Genomic DNA, 23,402 nt, shown 5'->3' with positions numbered 1-23,402 from the left:
TCACTAAAACATTGGAGTTAGTCTCTTGCTCAGTATGGTGGCCTAGTATTTCTAAAGACGTTAGGGAATTTGTTTATTCATGTCAGGTTTGTGCACAGCATAAGGTTCCCCGTTCCTTGCCTATAAGGCAACTTATGCCCTTAAGTGTCCCTCTCAGGCCATGGTCTCATATTTCCATGGATTTTGTGGTTGACCTTCCCCTTTCAGCTGGATTCCGAGTCATATGGGTGGTAGTGGACCGTTTTAGTAAAATGGCTCATTTTATTGCTCTTCCCCGATTGCCTTCTGCTCAAGGGTTGGCAGTTTTGTTCCTCCGCCATGTGTTCAGGCTTCATGGGTTGCCCACTGATATTGTTTCTGATCGGGGTCCACAATTCGTCGCACAATTCTGGAAATGTTTTTGTGCTTCATTAAAGATGAAACTGTCGTTAACATCCGGTTACCACCCACAATCCAACGGGCAAACCGAACGAGTTAACCAGTCATTGAAACAATATCTGCGCTTGTATTCAGACAAACTCCAGAATGATTGGTCCGAGTTTCTTCCTTTGGCTGAATTTGCTTACAATAATTCTTGTCATTCCTCCACTAAAGAGTCTCCTTTCTTTTCAGTTTTTGGTTTTCACCCCAGAGCTAATTCTTTTTTTCATCATTCTCCAATCTCCTCGCTGACCTTGACCTCCCATCTCAGAGCAATTTGGAAAAAAGTGCACCTTGCTCTCAGAAAAGCGGCCCTTCGAGAGAAGAAATTTTCTGATAGGCTCCGACGTCCTTGCACTTTTAAGGTGGGAGATAAGGTGTGGTTGTCAACTCGCAACATCAGGCTTCGACAATCCTCGGCTAGACTGGGACCCAAATTTATTGGACCATTTCTTATTATTAAAAGAGTCAACCCAGTTGCCTTTCGGCTACGTTTACCAAGATCTCTCAAGATTGGAAATACGTTTCACTGTTCCCTGTTGAAACAATACGTTTCTTCCAGTAGATTTCCTCTGAGGATCTCTCAGGGTAGATCTCCAGTGGATGTACAGGGACAACAGGAGTTCTTGGTAGAGAAAGTTCTTGATTCCAAATTGTCCCGGGGTCGGCTTTATTTTTTGGTTCACTGGAAAGGCTATGGTCCGGAGGAAAGGTCTTGGGTCCTAGATAAGGATCTTCATGCCCCTAGGCTCAAGAGGGCATTTTTTCGGGAATTTCCTCAGAAACCTGGCTTAAGGGGTTCCTTGACCCCTCCTCAAGGGGGGGGGTACTGTTAGGCGCCGGGGTCCGAAATGTCCGCGCGGACCGGCGCCTAGCAATTAGGGACGCCATGCGCGTTCAGCCGCCGGCTTCCTAGCAACGCTAGACGCCGGGCGCGCTGAGCCGCACGGACCCTAGCAACGGGGACGCCACGGGCGGACCGCGTTCCCCGTTGCAGGGTCTAATTGCACACACACTTGTCATCTAGCCGTGCAGCAAGGCAGCTGCACGGCATTAATACCAATCAGGCTCTGAACAGCTGATTGGAGGACTCCCTGCTAAATACCTGCTCAGTGCTGCACACAGACGCCGGTAATAGCTTCCTGCATGCTGCTTTGGTTTGCTGAACGTCTGTTCCTGTCCTGCTGTATCCGGTCATTCCTGTCCTCGGAAGTTCTGTATCTTGGAGTTGTCATCTCATCCCAAGAAGTCGTTTGGTCCCCTGTTGTCCTCAACGATCACCAGAGAATATCGTGTGGTGTTCGTGAGTTACGGCTCTGCCGTATGTTGCGGCTCAGCTGCTTTATCTTTATATTCTGTTTCGGAGCATTTGCGGAGGGTTCCGCTTCCACAAGTCCTCTCCGGAACTCGGCGGTGCCGGGTAGGAGAGTGGACAAGTGGATATTTGGTTGTCCTTTTCCCTGGCGGTTTTTTCGCACATATTCTAGTTTTTAGTTTCTTGTAGCCCCTGGCCTGGTTGCTTAGTCAGAGGGCCCCTTGTTATCACCCTGTCTCGGATTTCCCTTTGTCTCCCATTAAGACCTGAGGGGGCATCGGAGTTGGGCAGACATAATCCGCTCTTCAAACGCGGCTGCCATGGGCTCAAGCAACCATAGTCTCGCAGGGGATTTCTGACAGCACGGGCGAGACAACGGAGTTAGGGCGCAAGGGGCTATTTTCCATTCCCGCTCCCTTCCCCAGCATTACGTTCCAGTGCTCCGGTCCTCGCAATAAGATCTCCTCAGACCAGAGTGCTGGAATCATGACATTATTACCGGCCTTAACCAAAAAAAAAAAAAAAAAAAAAAACTAAAATTAAACAGGGTTTAATTTTTTCTCATTCAGTTTTTGTTAAAGTTTTTTGGCCTCATGAATCCGACAGGTTTAGGGCCAAATCCTGGCCAGCTCTTAGTCAATCAGATTCAAGAACTTACTCAGATGGTTCAGGATCTTTCTCTTCGGGTGAGGTCGCAGGAAGATCTTTTGCGAGCCTCCCCAAAGGTAGTCCCTGAACCAAAGATGCATTTGCCCAACCGTTTTTTCTGGTGATAGAAAAGATTTTTTTAATTTTAAAGAGTCCTGTAAACTTTATTTTCGTTTAAGACCTACTTCCTCTGGTACTGAATCTCAGCGGGTTGGGATTATTATTTCTTTACTCCAGGGGGATCCTCAGACCTGGGCATTCGGTTTAAGAGCAGAGGATCCTGCGTTGTTGTCAGTAGACGCTTTCTTTAAATCTTTAGGGCTTTTGTATGATGACCCAGATAGAGAGGCGTCCGCTGAAAGTCAGCTGCGCGCTCTCAAACAAGGTAGAAATCCTGCCGAGGTTTATTGTACTGAGTTTCGCCGTTGGTCGAACGACTGTGGCTGGAATGACCCAGCCCTGCGCAGTCAGTTTCGCCTCGGCTTATCAGAGTCTATTAAAGGCAGTCTCCTCCAGTACCCCGCTCCTGAGACTCTCGATAAACTCATGGAGCTTTCTATTAAGATTGATCATCGTCTCAGAGAGCGGAGAGCTGAAAGAGGAACATCTGTAAGGTCAAGTCCTTGTGTTTATTCCATTCCAGAAGACGTCGAGGAGCCCATGCAGATGGGTCTCTCCTGGCTGTCTCCTGAGGAAAGGACCAGAAGGCAAAATTCCGGTCTTTGTTTGTACTGTGGTGGTAAGGGACATTTTGCTCGTAACTGTCCGAACAAGTCGGGAAACGCTTTGACCAGGTGAATTGTGAGGGGGTTCACCTAGGTCTGCAGCTTATCTCCTCGAATAACTCTCTTTTAGTTCCAGTTAAGGTTTCCTTTGACAGCCTCAGTGGAGCTGCAGGAAACTTTATGGATTTAACTTGGGCTAAGGCCTTAGGCATTCCACAGTTACCATTGGATAGGTGTGTCACCATGCATGGCTTAGATGGGAGTCCGCTTTCCAATGGGGTTATTACCCACCGTACACCTCCCGTAGTACTTACAGTAGGAGCCTTACATTCCGAAAATATCGAATTCTATCTAACACATTGCCCAGCAGTTCCAGTTGTTCTGGGTCACCCTTGGCTGGCCTTTCATAATCCCACCATTGATTGGCGGTCCGGGGAGATTTCCCAATGGGGTACATTTTGTGCTAAGGAGTTTATTTCGTTTCCAGTCAGAGTCGCAGCTATCAGTTCAGAACTCATTCCTGGGGAATACCAGGAGTTTGCCGATGTATTCTCCAAAGGCAATGCGGACATTCTGCCTCCCCATCGGCCTTATGATTGTGCTATTGAGCTAGTTCCTGGTGCCGCATTGCCAAAGGGGATATTATATGCATTGTCCAGGCCAGAAACTTCGGCTATGAATGACTATGTTCAGGAGAGCTTACAGAAAGGATTTATTAGACCATCAAAATCCCCTTTAAGTGCTGGTTTTTTCTTTGTGGAGAAGAAGGATGGCTCGCTTAGACCATGCATAGATTTTAGAGCCCTGAATAAGATCTCAGTTAAAAACACCTATCCTTTGCCGTTGATTTCTGTACTCTTTGATCAGTTATGTTCTGCTGTGATTTTTTCTAAAATTGACCTGAGAGGAGCTTACAACCTCATCCGAATTAAATCTGGAGATGAGTGGAAGACGGCTTTCAGTACTCAGTCGGGTCACTACGAATACCTGGTGATGCCGTTCGGCCTGTCTAATGCTCTAGCAGTTTTTCAAGACCTCATAAATGATGTGCTCCGTGACTTCTTAGGGAAATTCGTGGTCGTTTATTTAGACGACATCTTGATTTATTCTGAATCGATGGAACAACATATCACCCAGGTGCGTCTGGTTCTTCAAAAGTTACGTGAGAATCATTTATATGCCAAGCTGGAGAAGTGTGAATTTCACGTCACGGAAGTATCTTTTTTAGGGTACATAATTTCCCCTCAGGGATTTTCGATGGAACCTAAGAAGCTCCAGGCCATCCTTAATTGGGCGCAACCCACCAATTTAAAAGCAATTCAGCGCTTTTTAGGGTTTGCGAATTATTATAGGAGGTTCATTCATTCTTTTTCTGACCTGGTTGCTCCCATTGTAGCTCTGACAAAGAAAGGAGCGGATCCTACCAACTGGTCGCATGAAGCTGAGTTATCCTTCCGGGCCCTGAAACAAGCCTTTGTCTCAGCTCCAGTCCTAAGACATCCTAATCCGGAATTGCCCTTTGTTGTGGAGGTTGATGCCTCAGAAGTTGGAGTGGGGGCCGTCCTTTCTCAAAAGGATCCGGAGTCTCTGGAGTTACATCCTTGTGCCTTTATGTCCAGGAAATTCTCCTCTGCTGAATCCAATTATGACGTTGGTAATCGGGAGTTACTGGCGGTAAAGTGGGCTTTTGAGGAGTGGAGGCATTGGCTGGAAGGAGCGAAGCATACTATTTCAGTATTGACTGACCATAAGAACCTGCAATACATTGAATCAGCTAAACGGCTTAATGCCCGGCAGGCACGTTGGGCATTATTTTTTACTCGTTTCAAATTTATAATCACTTTCAGGCCTGGTTCCAAGAATACTAAAGCTGATGCCCTGTCACGTAGCTTTCTTCCGGTTCACAATAACAATCCTGTTGTTACCCCAATACTTCCATCTTCGGTCATCCGGGCAGGCCTCACACAGGATTTATTTACCCAGTTAAACCAACTTCAACATCAAGCTCCTAGATTTACTCCTGCTGGTCGTCTTTACGTTCCTGAATTTTTGAGAGCTACTGTTTTAACTGAATTCCATGACAACAAAGTTTCAGGGCATCCGGGAATCACTAAAACATTGGAGTTAGTCTCTCGCTCAGTATGGTGGCCTAGTATTTCTAAAGACGTTAGGGAATTTGTTTATTCATGTCAGGTTTGTGCACAGCATAAGGTTCCCCGTTCCTTGCCTATAAGGCAACTTATGCCCTTAAGTGTCCCTCTCAGGCCATGGTCTCATATTTCCATGGATTTTGTGGTTGACCTTCCCCTTTCAGCTGGATTCCGAGTCATATGGGTGGTAGTGGACCGTTTTAGTAAAATGGCTCATTTTATTGCTCTTCCCCGATTGCCTTCTGCTCAAGGGTTGGCAGTTTTGTTCCTCCGCCATGTGTTCAGGCTTCATGGGTTGCCCACTGATATTGTTTCTGATCGGGGTCCACAATTCGTCGCACAATTCTGGAAATGTTTTTGTGCTTCATTAAAGATGAAACTGTCGTTAACATCCGGTTACCACCCACAATCCAACGGGCAAACCGAACGAGTTAACCAGTCATTGAAACAATATCTGCGCTTGTATTCAGACAAACTCCAGAATGATTGGTCCGAGTTTCTTCCTTTGGCTGAATTTGCTTACAATAATTCTTGTCATTCCTCCACTAAAGAGTCTCCTTTCTTTTCAGTTTTTGGTTTTCACCCCAGAGCTAATTCTTTTTTTCATCATTCTCCAATCTCCTCGCTGACCTTGACCTCCCATCTCAGAGCAATTTGGAAAAAAGTGCACCTTGCTCTCAGAAAAGCGGCCCTTCGAGAGAAGAAATTTTCTGATAGGCTCCGACGTCCTTGCACTTTTAAGGTGGGAGATAAGGTGTGGTTGTCAACTCGCAACATCAGGCTTCGACAATCCTCGGCTAGACTGGGACCCAAATTTATTGGACCATTTCTTATTATTAAAAGAGTCAACCCAGTTGCCTTTCGGCTACGTTTACCAAGATCTCTCAAGATTGGAAATACGTTTCACTGTTCCCTGTTGAAACAATACGTTTCTTCCAGTAGATTTCCTCTGAGGATCTCTCAGGGTAGATCTCCAGTGGATGTACAGGGACAACAGGAGTTCTTGGTAGAGAAAGTTCTTGATTCCAAATTGTCCCGGGGTCGGCTTTATTTTTTGGTTCACTGGAAAGGCTATGGTCCGGAGGAAAGGTCTTGGGTCCTAGATAAGGATCTTCATGCCCCTAGGCTCAAGAGGGCATTTTTTCGGGAATTTCCTCAGAAACCTGGCTTAAGGGGTTCCTTGACCCCTCCTCAAGGGGGGGGGTACTGTTAGGCGCCGGGGTCCGCAATGTCCGCGCGGCCCGGCGCCTAGCAACTAGGGACGCCATGCGCGTTCAGCCGCCGGCTTCCTAACAACGCTAGACGCCGGGCGCGCTGAGCCGCACGAACCCTAGCAACGGGGACGCCACGGGCGGACCGCGTTCCCCGTTGCAGGGTCTAATTGCACACACACTTGTCTTCTAGCCGTGCAGCAAGGCAGCTGCACGGCATTAATACCAATCAGGCTCTGAACAGCTGATTGGAGGACTCCCTGCTAAATACCTGCTCAGTGCTGCACACAGACGCCGGTAATAGCTTCCTGCATGCTGCTTTGGTTTGCTGAACGTCTGTTCCTGTCCTGCTGTATCCGGTCATTCCTGTCCTCAGAAGTTCTGTATCTTGGAGTTGTCATCTCATCCCAAGAAGTCGTTTGGTCCCCTGTTGTCCTCAACGATCACCAGAGAATATCGTGTGGTGTTCGTGAGTTACGGCTCTGCCGTATGTTGCGGCTCAGCTGCTTTATCTTTATATTCTGTTTCGGAGCATTTGCGGAGGGTTCCGCTTCCACAAGTCCTCTCCGGAACTCGGCGGTGCCGGGTAGGAGAGCGGACAAGTGGATATTTTGGTTGTCCTTTTCCCTGGCGGTTTTTTCGCACATATTCTAGTTTTTAGTTTCTTGTAGTCCCTGGCCTGGTTGCTTAGTCAGAGGGCCCCTTGTTATCACCCTGTCTCGGATATCCCTTTGTCTCCCATTAAGACCTGAGGGGGCATCGGAGTTGGGCAGACATAATCCGCCCTTCAAACGCGGCTGCCATGGGCTCAAGCAACCATAGTCTCGCAGGGGATTTCTGACAGCACGGGCGAGACAACGGAGTTAGGGTGCAAGGGGCTATTTTCCATTCCCGCTCCCTTCCCCAGCATTACGTTCCAGTGCTCCGGTCCTCGCAATAAGATCTCCTCAGACCAGAGTGCTGGAATCATAACATTATTACCGGGCTTAACCAAAAAAAAAAAAAAAAAAAACTAAAATTAAACAGGGTTTAATTTTTTCTCATTCAGTTTTTTGGCCTCATGAATCCGACAGGTTTAGGGCCAAATCCTGGCCAGCTCTTAGTCAATCAGATTCAAGAACTTACTCAGATGGTTCAGGATCTTTCTCTTCGGGTGAGGTCGCAGGAAGATCTTTTGCGAGCCTCCCCAAAGGTAGTCCCTGAACCAAAGATGCATTTGCCCAACCGTTTTTCTGGTGATAGAAAAGATTTTTTTAATTTTAAAGAGTCCTGTAAACTTTATTTTCGTTTAAGACCTACTTCCTCTGGTACTGAATCTCAGCGGGTTGGGATTATTATTTCTTTACTCCAGGGGGATCCTCAGACCTGGGCATTCGGTTTAAGAGCAGAGGATCCTGCGTTGTTGTCAGTAGACGCTTTCTTTAAATCTTTAGGGCTTTTGTATGATGACCCAGATAGAGAGGCGTCCGCTGAAAGTCAGCTGCGCGCTCTCAAACAAGGTAGAAATCCTGCAGAGGTTTATTGTACTGAGTTTCGCCGTTGGTCGAACGACTGTGGCTGGAATGACCCAGCCCTGCGCAGTCAGTTTCGCCTCGGCTTATCAGAGTCTATTAAAGGCAGTCTCCTCCAGTACCCCGCTCCTGAGACTCTCGATAAACTCATGGAGCTTTCTATTAAGATTGATCGTCGTCTCAGAGAGCGGAGAGCTGAAAGAGGAACATCTGTAAGGTCAAGTCCTTGTGTTTATTCCATTCCAGAAGACGTCGAGGAGCCCATGCAGATGGGTCTCTCCTGGCTGTCTCCTGAGGAAAGGACCAGAAGGCAAAATTCCGGTCTTTGTTTGTACTGTGGTGGTAAGGGACATTTTGCTCGTAACTGTCCGAACAAGTCGGGAAACGCTTTGACCAGGTGAATTGTGAGGGGGTTCACCTAGGTCTGCAGCTTATCTCCTCGAATAACTCTCTTTTAGTTCCAGTTAAGGTTTCCTTTGACAGCCTCAGTGGAGCTGCAGGAAACTTTATGGATTTAACTTGGGCTAAGGCCTTAGGCATTCCACAGTTACCATTGGATAGGTGTGTCACCATGCATGGCTTAGATGGGAGTCCGCTTTCCAATGGGGTTATTACCCACCGTACACCTCCCGTAGTACTTACAGTAGGAGCCTTACATTCCGAAAATATCGAATTCTATCTAACACATTGCCCAGCAGTTCCAGTTGTTCTGGGTCACCCTTGGCTGGCCTTTCATAATCCCACCATTGATTGGCGGTCCGGGGAGATTTCCCAATGGGGTACATTTTGTTCTAAGGAGTTTATTTCGTTTCCAGTCAGAGTCGCAGCTAAACACAGATATGCTTACACTGTAAACCTTAATATCGTGGTACTATAATGCATTTAACACTGAACCTTTGTGAGTATGCAAGCTGTTTGAGCAATTGAGATACTCAGAAACCCTTTGTACTAGCTAGAGAGACACAGGCACCCTGCTGAGGTTCCAACACCTTTACTAACAAGCTTTTAGATATATATCAAAAGGGGTACACAGTTCACAAGTCATACACTACAAGCTAACATATAATTCTAACAGAATATCTAGACAGAAATATACAATAGCGTCACAATCCTATACTATAACAGAGAGAGAGAGAGAGAGAGAGAGTATGGCCAATACAAACAGAGAACAAGTTGGATACAGAGAATTACTTACACACACTGGGAATGATCGCTGCGCAGCTTTCTGGTACCAGCTCCAAGTTAGTCAATATGAACACCATTTGTGGAGTGAGAGACTGAGCTGCTTCAGGCTGGCTTGTTCTTATATACACTACATACAGTACACTAGAAAGGGACCTATAATCTCATTGTTCATTGGACACAGGAATGTCTTCTCGCATCATAACAAAAGGTCATAGGTTAGTTTGAACAGGTGGGCTGTGACTATATCAAATTGCTCAGGTGGAAGGGAAACTCAGGATTTCCAACACATGGACAATAAATAAATGTCCAGAAACTACTAATGGCCATAACTATACGCCGGAGCGATTAATCTTTACCTAACCAGCACCGGATTGTTGCTATTAAAATACTCTTCGGTTAGGTACCAAGCACAACTGCTCAAACCCTGTCTGGCCCTTCGTACCATAAAAAGAGGAATTCCTTTGTCCAGAGACCAACTACGTTAAACAGACTTACAGTTATTATTAAGGGGAACATTATCTATAAAACGCACTATTTGGATTTATTAAGTAGCGATTGAGTCGCTCGCTAGACGCACACAAACTCTACCGTAAATGCACATACCATGCGCTCAAGCGCACGACCGTAGGGGCGCCGTCACGCAACTGCGAATATGTGCACGCACGCCAGAGAAAGTGCATGTGCAGCGGGCAAGCGCGTGAGGTAAATATATGGCAACGTGCAGCATGATATTTTTCTGACTTTGACAACACACACAGCCACAAATAAATGCTCACAGCCACATATTTATACACACACAGTCACACACTTATACACACAGCCACACAGCTACACATATATACACACAAACACTTATACACACAGTCACACATACAACCAGCCTCACACATACATACATACATACATACATACATACATACATATATACAGCCACACACAGTTACACTTATAGATGGTGCCCCCCTTTTTACCTTTACACAACACTTGGCAGCACATCTTAGTATATACAGGCAGCAGCTCAGCCTCTGATCCTCCCTCAGTTTCCCACATTGCACAGCAACAGGCAGCCAGTGACTGCACACACAGCCGTGTAGCTCCACCCCCTACTCGGACTCTCCTAGTTTCACTTGCAAAAGCTTGGATGCTGCTACTGCAGCTTTCAGTGCGGTGACTAAGGGTTGATTCTATTTCGGAGTGGGAGAAGGGACCTTCTGACGTATATAGGGGAGGAGACACGTCACCAGGGGGAGGAGCTATGGGCAAACAGGGTACCCGAAAAGTACCCTCGCGGGCTCGCTTCGCTCACCTCGCTTCGCTCACCTCGCTTCGGGCTCGGTGGCTCGCACCGCTCCGCTTTGCTCGCCACCTGATTACTAAAGGTAATAGTTGGTGGCGTGGATAGTAGAGGAACTATCCCGCTGGCCTAGCTCCTCCCCCTTGTGTCATAACTTCTCCCCCTTATGGAAAAGGTCCCTTAGCCCACTTGATTCTAGCATCTACCGGTGACTCAGTGTGTGACATGGGAGGGGGAGAGGAGGCTTCAGATGCCGACGCCGCTGCCTGTCATAGAGTGTGACAGGCAGAGCCGGATTAAGGGGGGGGGGGGGGGGGTTATGGGGATAAGTACCCCTGGGCCCCACGCTGTGAGAGGGCCCCCTGCCGCCGCCGAACACCGCAGATCAGATCTCTGTCACTGATCTGATCTGCGCTCCCTGCTCATCCCGGCCCACTGATAGCCGTCAAGCAGCCGCCCCCAGCGCTGCAGACTTTTACTGGGCAGCTGAGCCGAACGACGGCTCCGCTGTCCAATGATGAGGGAATCTGCAGCCTGCGGCTCCGTGACTGGTTGGAGCGCAGGCTGCAGGGGAAGAAGGAGGCGGGATCCCATCCATGCACAGCCTCGGCGGCGGTGGAGGATGTTGTACCCGACGGAGGAGAGTGGAACAAGCTCTCCTCCTGTTCAGTGTAAAAGTAAGATAGCCTGCATTAACTCTTTCATGTCAGAAAAATGTGAAGTCAATGTTCCTATATGTGTATATGTATGTATATACATATATGCATTTGTTTGTTAATATACAGTATGTATATAGGTATGTATGTTCATATATCTGTGTGTGTGTGTGTGTGTGTGTGTATATATATATAACAAACATATATATTGGTAGATGCTCAATTAGCTTCATCCTACGGCATTTCGGGGTAACACCCCGTCGTCAGGGACAAAGCGTTTTACAAACAGCAATTATTTGCTGCTTGTAAAACGCTTTGTCCCTGACGACGGGGTGTTACCCCGAAACGCCGTAGGATGAATTAAATAGATACCTTTTGCATAACTGGTTGTAATAGTCTGCTTGAGTGCCGCCGGATTTGTGTTCTATAAAGGATAGGGCCGTCTACCCACGGAGGGCACCGCAGCAAGAAAATACCAGTATACAGTATTGAGTGCCGGGTGAACAGTTTGTATATATATATATATATATATATATATATATATATATATATATATATATATAATACGCAGAATATAATATATCCAAGCTACCCGATCCTCCCCTAGTTCAAATTTTACAGTGTGTGTCATTTATATATATATATACTGATTTTAATTTTAGACTTTAGGGCACCCTTGTTTTAAGTACCCCGGGCCCCCCCGAAGCCTTAATCCGGCTCTGGTGACAGGCGCAGCAGCCGGCATCAGCAGGGCAGGGAACTCAGCACAGGGATGCAGAACGGGTAGAGCGCCTCTCCCCCATGGCGCCTACCTGCACTGCATCCCTTTGCTGAGCGGTAAGTGCCGGGCCTGGCTGGGGTGTCCATGCTGACGGCGGACGCAAACCAGGAAGCGCGTCAGGGGACTGTTCTGGCTGTGGGACTTCAGGAAGCTGGGCTGGAAGCGGGAATCGGGGACCCATCGGGGAGGTAAATGCATGAGTAAGTTGTTTTATTTCAATTAGGTGATGTAATGTCCTGATGATGGAGCTACAGCCCTGAAAACGTTTGCATTTGATTACACTGAAGTCTGTATCTATGCTGTCTCTCGAGTGCCAACATTTGTTGATTTCATATATTTCGTTACACACACACACACACACACACACACACACACACACACACACACACACACACAGTATATGTGCATTGTTTTCACATTTTTGGTAACTACTGCTGTCTTTATTATATGGTGGCCCCACTAATGCTATCTGTAGTATATGTAGGTCGCTAGCGCTGTCTGTAGCATATGGCAGTCACTGATGCTGTCTGTTGTATATAGGGGTAACTAACGATGTAGCATATGGGGCTTACTGACGCTGTCTAGTATATGGAAGTCCCTAACGCTGTCTGTAGTGTATGTAGGTCACCGATGCTGTCTGTAGTGTATGTAGGTCACCGATACTGTCTGTAGTATATGTGGGTCACTAACGCTGTCTGTAGTGTATGTAGGTCACTGATGCTGTCTGTAGTATATGTGGGTCACTAACGTTGCCTGTAGCATATGGCAGTCACTAGCGCTGTCTGTAGTATATGTAGGTCACTAATGCTGTCTGTAGTACATTGTGATCACTGATACTGTCTGTATTATATGGTGGTCATATAGGTAAAAGGGGACTGCTATCGACTGGGATGGGGTCACACACACTGTGATGAGTTGGGACCAAAAGCATATTGTTGCACTTGGGCCCACCGTTCACTAGTTCTGCTAATGTATTAGCTCTTCGCACTGCAGCAATGACTATCTATTTGAAATCCAATTTTAGGACAACACTGGGCTGTATTAAATATAATGATTTCTCCGGCAGGGTCCACAGGTTATCCACAGGATAACAATGGGATATGATGAAGCGACAGTGGATTTGCACCAATCGGTCAAAGCTTTCCGGCCTCCCAGCATGCAACAGGCCCGTCCATATATCCCCGCCTCCTGGCTCAGGCAAATCAGTTTTTTGTTTGGTGCGGCAGGAGCCGGACCATGGTCAGAGGGCTGCTGTTTTTTAGCAACCCTAAGCTTTCTTATTTTATTTTTATAGTCTAACTATTTTTTCTTGAGTGATCTTTCTAAACAGCGTCTTATACGTACCTTACAAAGAGTCACTCCAACAACTCTCCGCCTGGTCGTGACAACGCTTACCCACGAGTACAGTGCTGTTTCGGCGGGCGTCTGTGTCGGATATACTAGCAGGTCCAGCAGACGATACCAGGCTGTGGCCGGAGCATGGGGAGAAGGTAAGGCATCGGTTCCGCTTAGTAGATGGAATACGGACACAGCCGCACTGTTTTGGGAGGAGACTACCAAACAGTCACTGACGCGGCTGCCACCCCGGGTGCACCAGCGCTAGGCCTTAGGGATCAGAGGCTCCAGGAATAGTATAAGGCCGCGATCCCTAGGGTTGATGTCAGCAGTGGGAAGTCAGGCGCTCTCCTGGTCGCCCCTCCCCTCGGTTCATGACCAGTTTCCTCCGAGTCTCCCGCCATGAACTGCTTCCCGCTTCCGTCTCAGACGCTGTACACGAAGGGAACCCAGTCGCAGCATAGACAGCTGTGTGACTGCTGCATCTGTGTTCACTGAGCATCTGTGTTTTCTATGTCACGTCTAGCAAAGTTTGAGGATCCGGCAGCTGAGATTTGCCCGAGGAGGTAGCAGGCTGTGGATGAACAAGATGAGGGGGCTGGATATAGTTCCTTCGCATGGAACACGGAGCAATGAAGAATGTAGACGGAGTTTGAGAGTCAATAGAAAGTATTTATTATGTACAGGGCTGAGGTAGAGAACTGAGGCTGGAGCACGATGGTTAAGGAACGTAATTGCGGATAAAGAACTGCGGGTTGTGGCTTGAAAGACGAGGTTGTGATTAATGAACTGCGGAACTGTGGATAGTGGTTAAAGACGTGGCTGGAGGCGAAGAACTGTGGACTGTGGTTTGGAAGACGAGATTGTAGATGTCAGAATCCGTTTGGATCTCCCATTATGAGAACATATTAGCAGGGACTGATGTTCACGGTATAATAGCAAGTTTATTAAAGCAGTGTACAACTGTAAACAATAAATATAAACCAGGAATAACTAGAGAACACAAAGAGAAAGGGAAAACTGAGGGGACATGGGATGCCAGGAGACTGTAAGTACATGAAACCGGTATAGACTGTGGAAATACTAGAGACACTGTGGACTGTGAAGGCACTTTGCAATAGGATTGTTCAGTAGTGGATATTGCACCATAGCAGGAACACAAGATAGCACTGTGGTAGAGTATGTACTGTAGCAAGGTAACAGGATTGCACTGTAGCTGGATCACAGGATAGCACTGGTAGAGTATGCACTGTAACAAGATAACAGGATTGTACTGTAGCAGGATGACAGGATTGCACTGTGGTAGAGTATGCACGTACCAGGATAACAGGATTGCACTGTAGCTGGATCACAGGATAGCACTGGTAGAGTATGCACTGTAGCAGGATCACAGGATTGCACTGTGGTAGAGTATGCACATACCAGGATAACAGGATTGCACTGTAGCTGGATCACAGGATAGCACTGGTAGAGTATGCACTGTAGCAGGATCACAGGATTGCACTGTGGTAGAGTATGCACATACCAGGATAACAGGATTGCACTGTAGCTGGATCACAGGATAGCACTGGTAGAGTATGCACTGTAGCAGGATGACAGGATTGCACTGTGGTAGAGTATGCACGTACCAGGATAACAGGATTGCACTGTAGCTGGATCACAGGATAGCACTGGTAGAGTATGCACTGTAGCAGGATGACAGGATTGCACTGTGGTAGAGTATGCACATACCAGGATAACAGGATTGCACTGTAGCTGGATCACAGGATAGCACTGGTAGAGTATGCACTGTAGCAGGATGACAGGATTGCACTGTGGTAGAGTATGCACGTACCAGGATAACAGGATTGCACTGTAGCTGGATCACAGGATAGCACTGGTAGAGTATGCACTGTAGCAGGATGACAGGATTGCACTGTGGTAGAGTATGCACGTACCAGGATAACAGGATTGTACTATAGCAGGATCACAGGATTGCACTGTAGCTGGATCAGAGGATAGCACTGTGGAACCCGGCAGCTCTATGGATGATTCAGCAGCAGAGACCAGCATAACCAGGACCAGGAACTGAGACAACCTTGACATGATGAACTGGCAACAGGGAGCCTGTGTGGCTGGCCTAAGTAGTGAGTTCAGGTGCTGCTCGCAGCTGTGGTAACAGCTAATTACCAAGCTGCAGATACAGAGCAGAAAGTGCTGAGCACCACAGCAGAGAGCGCCACCCCAGGCATGGAGGAGAAACTGCATGGATTGTGACAGTAGATGATGCACTGTGGAACTGTGGATGGTGGTTGAAGATGTGGCTGGAGACAAGGACTGTGGACTGTGGTTTGGAAAACGATGCTGAAGATAATAATCTGCAGGTTGTGGTCTGTGGTACAAAGGCATGGCTGGTGAAGGAGATCTGTGGAGTGTGGCTTGAAAGACGAGGCAGAAGACCCGGGGCCGACTGTGCCCAAAGAGTCTTACTGGACCAGGTTTTCCAGGAGCGTTTCCACAGGCAGTAGCAGGATAGAAATGGCAGGGCTGCAGCAGCAACAGAGAACCGACCAAGCAGGATCAGGAGGAACCAGAATACAGCAGGAATCCTGGGAGCACAGGCTAAAGCACCTACAACAGGGTTGTAACTTGAAGCACTGGCGTCCCTGTCCTGAACCAGCCCCCTTTTATAGGGAGAGCTTCCCCTGGATTGGCTGGAAGAAACAGGAAACAGGCGGCGCCCAGTAATGCAGACCTTTTTGCAAAGCCACATTGCTCACTGCCCCTGGTCTCCTAGCAACGGCTCAGCAAGAGCGACCCGCTGTAGCGGCGTCCCGCCACCACCAGCGGACCCCCTCACCGCCGCTACTGCTGTCCACGGATCCGGCGCAGCAGCCCACCTCCGCCGCTGCCCGCACATCGCCAAGGAAGCCAGCCCCGTGGCCCCAGCATACCGGTAAGACTCCGGACGCTGACAGTAACCCCCCCTTTGCGGGTGGACTCCAGACACCTATGTGGTTTAGTTGGAAACTTGGCATGAAATGTCCGAAGAAGTCTTGGAGCATGGACATCCTCTGCATCTACCCAAGATCTCTCCTCTGGCCCATACCCCTTCCAATCAACAAGGTACTGGATGCGACCATAACGACTGCGAGAATCGAGGATCTTGTGAATCTCAAATTCGTCTCCATGTGCTGATTGGATCTTGGGTGATTTAGGCAGAGCGGCTCTGAACCGATTAAGTACCAATGGTTTTAAGAGAGAAATATGAAATGCATTAGGAATTCTTAACTGCGGAGGTAATTTCACTTTGTAAGCCACAGGATTCAACACTTTTTCGATTGGGTAAGGCCCAATAAATCTGTGAGCAAACTTTCTTGTAGGAACCTTTAATCTTAGGTTACGTGTGGAAACCCAAACCCGATCTCCTACCTTAAGGCTTGGTACAGCTTTTCGTTTCAGATCTGCATAGGTCTTATACAGTATCTCTTGGATGTCTTGAGCAAAATCTTGTGAATTTGTTTCCAGGCTTCAGTAAATTGTCGAAGTGTTGACTCTGCGGCAGGAACCTCGAGCATAGGCAGAAGTTGGAAGTCAGGAACTCTTGGATGGTAACCATAATTAATGAAGAATGGAGAAGATTTTGTGGCAGAGTGATAAAAATTGTTATGGGCAAATTCTGCGAACGGAAGGAAGTTCAGCCAGTCGTCCTGTGAGGAGGACATGAATAAACGCAGAAAAGTCTCCAGATCCTGGTTAACTCTCTCTGTTTGACCATCCGTTTGGGGATGATATCCTGAGGAGAAGTTTAATTTCACGCCAAGAGTAGAATATAGGGATCTCCAAAACTTGGCCACAAATTGAGGACCTCTATCAGACACGATTTCCTGTGGTAGACCATGGAGTCAAAAGATCTCTGCTATAAACACCAGATGTAGGTAAATCTGTAATAAAGTCCATAGAAATATGCGTCCATGGTCTTAGTGATACTGGCAAAGGATGGAGTAACCCGACTGGTGGACCTTTGGGACTTTCATGCTGGGCACATTTTGGACAGGCAGCTACGAATTCCTGAACGTCAGTCCTGAGATGAGGCCACCAGTAGGAGCGCTGAATGAATTTAAGTGTTTTATGACCGCCCGCATGGCCCATGAAGGAGGAGGAGTGAGCCCATGTAAGAAGTTTTTTGCGAAGATTTGGTGCAACAAAGATCTTCCCTGGAGGAGCAAGTGGAGAGGTATTAGTCGCAGAAAAAGAGGTGGATTCCAGGATAAATTGCTCTTTTGAATGGTCAGAGGGTTCTTCTGAACTTAGGGAGCGATATAATGCATCTGCCTTTTTGTTGAGGGAACCTGGTCGGTAACTGAGTCTAAAATTAAAACGGGTAAAGAAGAGTGTCCATCTTGCTTGGCGTGGGTTCAGACATTGGGCTTACTGTAGATACAGGAGGTTCTTGTGATCCGTGGTCACCGAAATTGGATGCTGAGCTCCCTCCAACAAATACCTCCACTCCTCAAAGGCCAACTTAATTGCCAGTAATTCCTATTCTCCAATAGCGTAATTCTGTTCAGCGAGGGTGAATCTTCGTGAGAAGAAATCACAAGGATGGACCTTCTTGTCCTCGAAGAACTGGGATAGTACTGTTCCTACTCCTACAGTAGAGGCATCAACCTCCACCAAGAACGGACGGCTGAGATCGGGTTGTCGAAGAACTGGAGCAGTCATGAAGGCCTCTTTTAAAGACGAAAAAGCTTCCAAAGCCTCTGGAGACCACTTGGCAGGATCGGCTCCCTTCCTAGTTAATGCGGTTATAGGAGCTATGACAGAAGAATAATTTTGAATGAATCTTTGGTAGAAGTTAGCTAACCCCAGGAAACGTTGAATTCCTTTAAGGGTAGCTGGAAGCGCCCAATCCGAAATCGCCTGGACTTTAGCGGGGTCCAACTGTAACCTCTGCCCTGAAAGAATGTAACCGAGGAATGGAATCGTGGGTACTTCAAAGGTGCACTTCTCTAACTTACAAAATAACTGATTCCTTCGTAAATGAGTTAGCACTTCTTTGACTTGTTCCCAATGGGTCTTCAGATCCCTAGAAAAAATGAGGATGTCATCCAGATACACTACCAAGCAGTCATAGAGGAGATCTCTGAAGATTTCATTGACAAACTCTTGAAAAACAGCTGGGGCGTTACATAGGCCAAAAGGCATTACCAGGTATTCGTAATGGCCATCGCGGGTATTAAATGCCGTCTTCCATTCGTCCCCTGGGCAAATATGTATAAGATTGTAGGCCCCCCGTAAGTCCAGCTTAGTAAATATAGTAGCTCCTTTAACACGGTCGAACAGTTCTGGAATCAGAGGTAACGGATATCTGTTCTTAACTGTTATGTCATTGAGACCTCTATAGTCAATACAGGGCCGCAACCCCCCATCCTTCTTTTTGACGAAGAAAAACCCTGCTCCGGCCGTAGATGTAGAAGACCTGATGAACCCTTTCTCCAAGTTCTCCCAGATATACTCCGACATGGCCTGTGACTCGGGAAGTGAGAGAGGGTAAATTTGACCTCGGGGAGGAGTCTTACCGGGTACTAGCTCAATGGAACAATCCCAATTACGATGCGGAGGCAAGGTGTCTGCCCCATGCTTACTGAAAACATCTTGAAAAGCTTGGTACTCCACATGAAGGCTGGAAGGGCTGGAAGAACAGAGAGGTCTAACTGAAGGTAAACAGTTCTGAAAGCAGTCTTGTCCCCAAGAGAGAACATCCATAGTTTGCCAATCTATGTGGGGATTGTGTCTGATTAACCATGGAAACCCTAGGATTAGTTCATGAGAGGCTTTAGGAATTACAAGGAAAGAGATTTTTTCTGAATTGAGAACTCCGACCTTCATCTTGAGAGGAATAGTACGACAGGATATAATACCCTCAGGGATATAACTTCCATCCACCGCGGTAACAGAAATGGTACGATCCAAAGGAACCATTTGTATTCCAGATCGTTTGACCAGAGCTGACGTAATGAAACTTTCGGCGGCTCCGGAGTCGAGTAGTGCAGGGATGAGAAGAGAAGAAGAAGGGAGCTCCAATTGGGTTAACAAGACAGACTCTTTCTTGGTATGTAATTCTGAGAATTCTCCTAGCTTGACCTCTCCAGCACAAACTAGGAGCGGGCGTTTCCCAGACGTAGATTGCAAGTTTTAACAAAGTGATCAGATGTACCAAAATACAAGCAGAGGTTCCCTTGTCGTCGTCTCTGATGTTCTTCATTGGAGAGGCAGGAGCGATTAATCTGCACGAGTTCCTCCGCAGTTGGTGATGATGGTGTTGGTGGAAGAACAACTCTAGGCTTAGGGCGATCTGACCGCAACCTCTCCGTACAGCGTTCTCTGTACCTCAGGTCTAACTTATTGCATAAAGAAATTAGTTTATCTAACTTATCAGGTACGTCCTGAGTTGCAAGGTCATCTTTGATCTTTTCGGAGAGACCGCTCCAGAAAGCTGCAATGAGAGCCTCCTCGTTCCAGTTCAGTTCTGAGTAAAGGGTGCGAAATTGGATCATGTACTGACTGACCGTACGCGTGCCCTGACGCAGGCGCAGGATCTCCAATGAGGCGGCAGAAGTCCTGCCCGGTTCGTCGAAGATTCTTCGAAAGGTGGCCACGAATTCTGGATAGTTAGATAAGATGGGATGCATCCTCTCCCACAAAGGTGAAGCCCATTCCAACGCTTGCCCAGTAAGTAAAGAAATTATATAGGCTACTTTGGTTCATGCTGATGGGAAGTTGACTGACTGTAGTTCGAACTGGATTTCGTACTGGTTAAGAAACCTGCGGCATTGTTTTGGATTCCCATCGAATTTACTGGGAGATGGCAAATGCAACCGTGGAAGTGGTACTGGTACAGGAGGAAGCGGGACCGGAGGTGCTAATGTGGGAGCAGCTGTAGATACTTGAGGGTCCGTCATGGCAACACAGAGAGAATCGAGACATTTGGACATACTCTGCATGAACTGCACGATTTGAGACTGTGTGGCCTCCTGCTTACTTAAGCGAGACCAAATATCTGCAGTCGAATCCCCTCCTGAGGCCTGATCACCTGTCGAATCCATTGGGCCAGTGCTTACTGTCACATCTAGCAAAGTTTGAGGATCCGGCAGCTGAGATTTGCCCATGGATGTAGCAGGCTGTGGATGAACAAGATGAGGGGGCTGGATATAGTTCCTTCGCATTGGACACGGAGCAATGAAGAACGTAGGCGGGGTTTGAGAGTCAATAGAAAGTATTTATTATGTACAGGGCTGAGGTAGAGAACTGAGGCTGGAGCACGATGGTTAAGGAACGTAATTGCGGATAAAGAACTGCGGGTTGTGGCTTGAAAGACGAGGTTGTGATTAATGAACTGCGGAACTGTGGATAGTGGTTAAAGACGTGGTTGGAGACGAAGAACTGTGGACTGTGGTTTGAAAGACAAGACTGTAGATGATGAACTGTGGAACTGTGGATGATGGTTGAAGACGTGGCTGGAGACAAGGCCTGTGGACTGTGGTTTGGAAAACGAAGCTGAAGATAATAATCTGCAGGCTGTGGTCTGTGGTACAAAGACGTGGCTGGTGAAGGAGATCTGTGGAGTGTGGCTTGAAAGACGAGGCAGAAGACCCGGGGCCGACTGTGCCCAAAGAGTTTTACTGGACCGTTTTTTCCAGGTGCGCTTCTACAGGCAGTAGCCACTGCGGACCCCCTCACCGCCGCTACTGGTGTCCATGGATCCGGCACAGCAGCCCACCTCTGCCGCTGCCCGCACATCGCCAAGGAAGCAAGCCCCGCGGCCCCAGCATACCGGTAAGACTCCGGACGCTGACACTCTATAGGTTCATGGAGCGACAGTGTACACTACTAGCGTCTGGATCCACTCAGCATTCACTAACATATTGATCAGTCCTGGGAACGAGGTGAGTGTCTCTGTATCCCACTCTACTGAGTACGGGTAATATAGCAATAAGGGGGACATTTACTAAGCAGTGATAAGAGCAGAGAAGTGAGCCAGTGAAGAAGTGCCCATGGCAACCAATCAGCACTGAAGTAACATCTATAATTTGCATACTATAAAATTATACAGGGCTGCTGATTGGTTGATGGGGAAACTTCTCCACTGGCTCAATTTTCCGCTCTTATCACTGCTTAGTAAATGTCCCCCTAAATCTCTATCTACCCTTTTGAGTACAAATAGTTAGATAAGTGCCTATTGCATATGAGTCTGTATACATTTACTGTTGTTTCTTTCGCAATGCGTCTGAATACGTTAGATCTGTTTAAACATGATGCATGTAATATGTTCTCCTACATACTTAAAATGTAGTTGTAGTTGATGATGTGCTCATATTGCTTATTATACTAATGTATAACATGTGACTGATTGCTAGTGTGATTGCTGACTTTATTATATTTCTGTCAGTTTTGTTTATTCAGATCCTCAATGCTGGTGCATGGGTAGGGTCGGATTGTATGCCACTTTAAGAAGCTTAAAGTGATTACTGTCAGAAATTGTATAGTACACTGTGGAAGTGTTGATTATTTATCATGTCTAAGAGCGGCAAAGGTGACGAAGGAACACTCACAGCAACAGCAACACCAACACTCATATCATGTTTGTCTTGCAAAGCTATGTTATCCTCTCAGGATCTGGTTCAGGATGGTTTGTGTGCAAATTGTTTTAGCTTTCACCAGGGGTTATTGAAAAATACAAGGCAGATTCAGGTGCAGATGGATCCACCTTGGGCTGTGTTTGCACAGACTTTATCCAGTATAGCTGAACGGATAATTCCTCCAACTCCTGTACCAGGGATAGGTTACACTATTAACCCTTACATGCAGCTCCCCACCTATGGTGTATCACTTCCAGCAGCAGCCTTTCAAAAGAAACAAGCTGATAAGCTGGTGGTAAGTAAATCTTCACCCTCACAGGCTACACATGATTCAGATGAGGATTTGTCTGAAGATGAAAGCTCAATTAATTCTACTTCGGCATATGAAGAGGAGGAGGAAGGTCTCAGCTCAGTGGATATAGCTGAGTTAATTAAAGGTATTTAAGCCATTCTGTCCTTAGAGGATTCAGCAGAGCCTGTGTTAAAAACCATGGGCACCTGTGTTTAAGCATCCCAAAACAGTTAAGACTGAGTTTCTTGGGTCAGATCAGCTGACGAAAACCATGGATAAGGCTTGGGCTACGCCCAATAAGAAATTTAGAATTCCTAAGAAATGGAATTCCAATTATCCTCTTCCAGCTGGGGATTGTTTAAAAAGAGAGGTGGCTCCCAAAGTAGATACGCATGTAATTCGATTAGTGCGAAAATCTACATTACCTTTGCCTTCAACATCGTTAAATGATGTCACGGATAGGAGAGTGGATGGTTTTCTAAAAAACATTTTTCCCTGTCTGGGGCAGTCATAAGTCCAGCCATGGCTTCAGCTTGGATGGCAAAGGCAGTGGCTGCCCGGGCTGATGCATTAGAGGGGGATTTTTCAATAGCTTCTAGAGAGCAAAAATCCCATATAGCACAGGCTGCAATTTTCTTGGAAGAAGCAGCATTGGATTTGGGTACTATTGCCTCTAGGGTATCAGCTTCAACAATAGCGTCTCGCAGAGCAGTTAGGCTACGTACGTGGAAAGCTGGTTCAGAATCTAAGAAGGTTTTGGAATCTTTGCCCTTTTCTGGAGATATTCTTTTTAGTAAAGAATTGACATATATTCTGGAGTCAGAAGCAGACTCCAAGAAGGTCAAGTTTCCTTCCTCATACAATTTCAAACTTAAAGTTCCGGCTTTCCGGCCCTTTCGGTCTCAAGGAAAAGCTAAAGGAAAAAGTGATGGCAAGCAGCCCCAATACAACAAGTCTGGTAAGACTAAAAAGCATTGGGCTACCAGAGGACATGTTGGGAAAACAGATAATAAGCCATCAGCCTGATGGTGCGGGCCTCCACCTGGGAGACCCCAGGGTGGGGGGCTGACTTGTTCAGTTTGCACAGATCTGGCAGCAGTCTACAACAGATGCCTTGGTGCAGGAAGCGGTATCTCTATGTTATGTGTTTGCCTTCAAGAATCACCCTCCTCAAAGGGTTTTTTTTATACCAACCCATCTCGGGTAGAGACGAAGGCCAGGGCTTTGTTAGAGGCAGTCCAGAAACTGCTTCAGTCAG

This window comes from Pseudophryne corroboree, chromosome 5 (assembly GCF_028390025.1).
Source record: "Pseudophryne corroboree isolate aPseCor3 chromosome 5, aPseCor3.hap2, whole genome shotgun sequence".
In the NCBI taxonomy this organism is placed as follows: domain Eukaryota; kingdom Metazoa; phylum Chordata; class Amphibia; order Anura; family Myobatrachidae; genus Pseudophryne; species Pseudophryne corroboree.
This window is presented reverse-complemented; position numbering follows the sequence as displayed.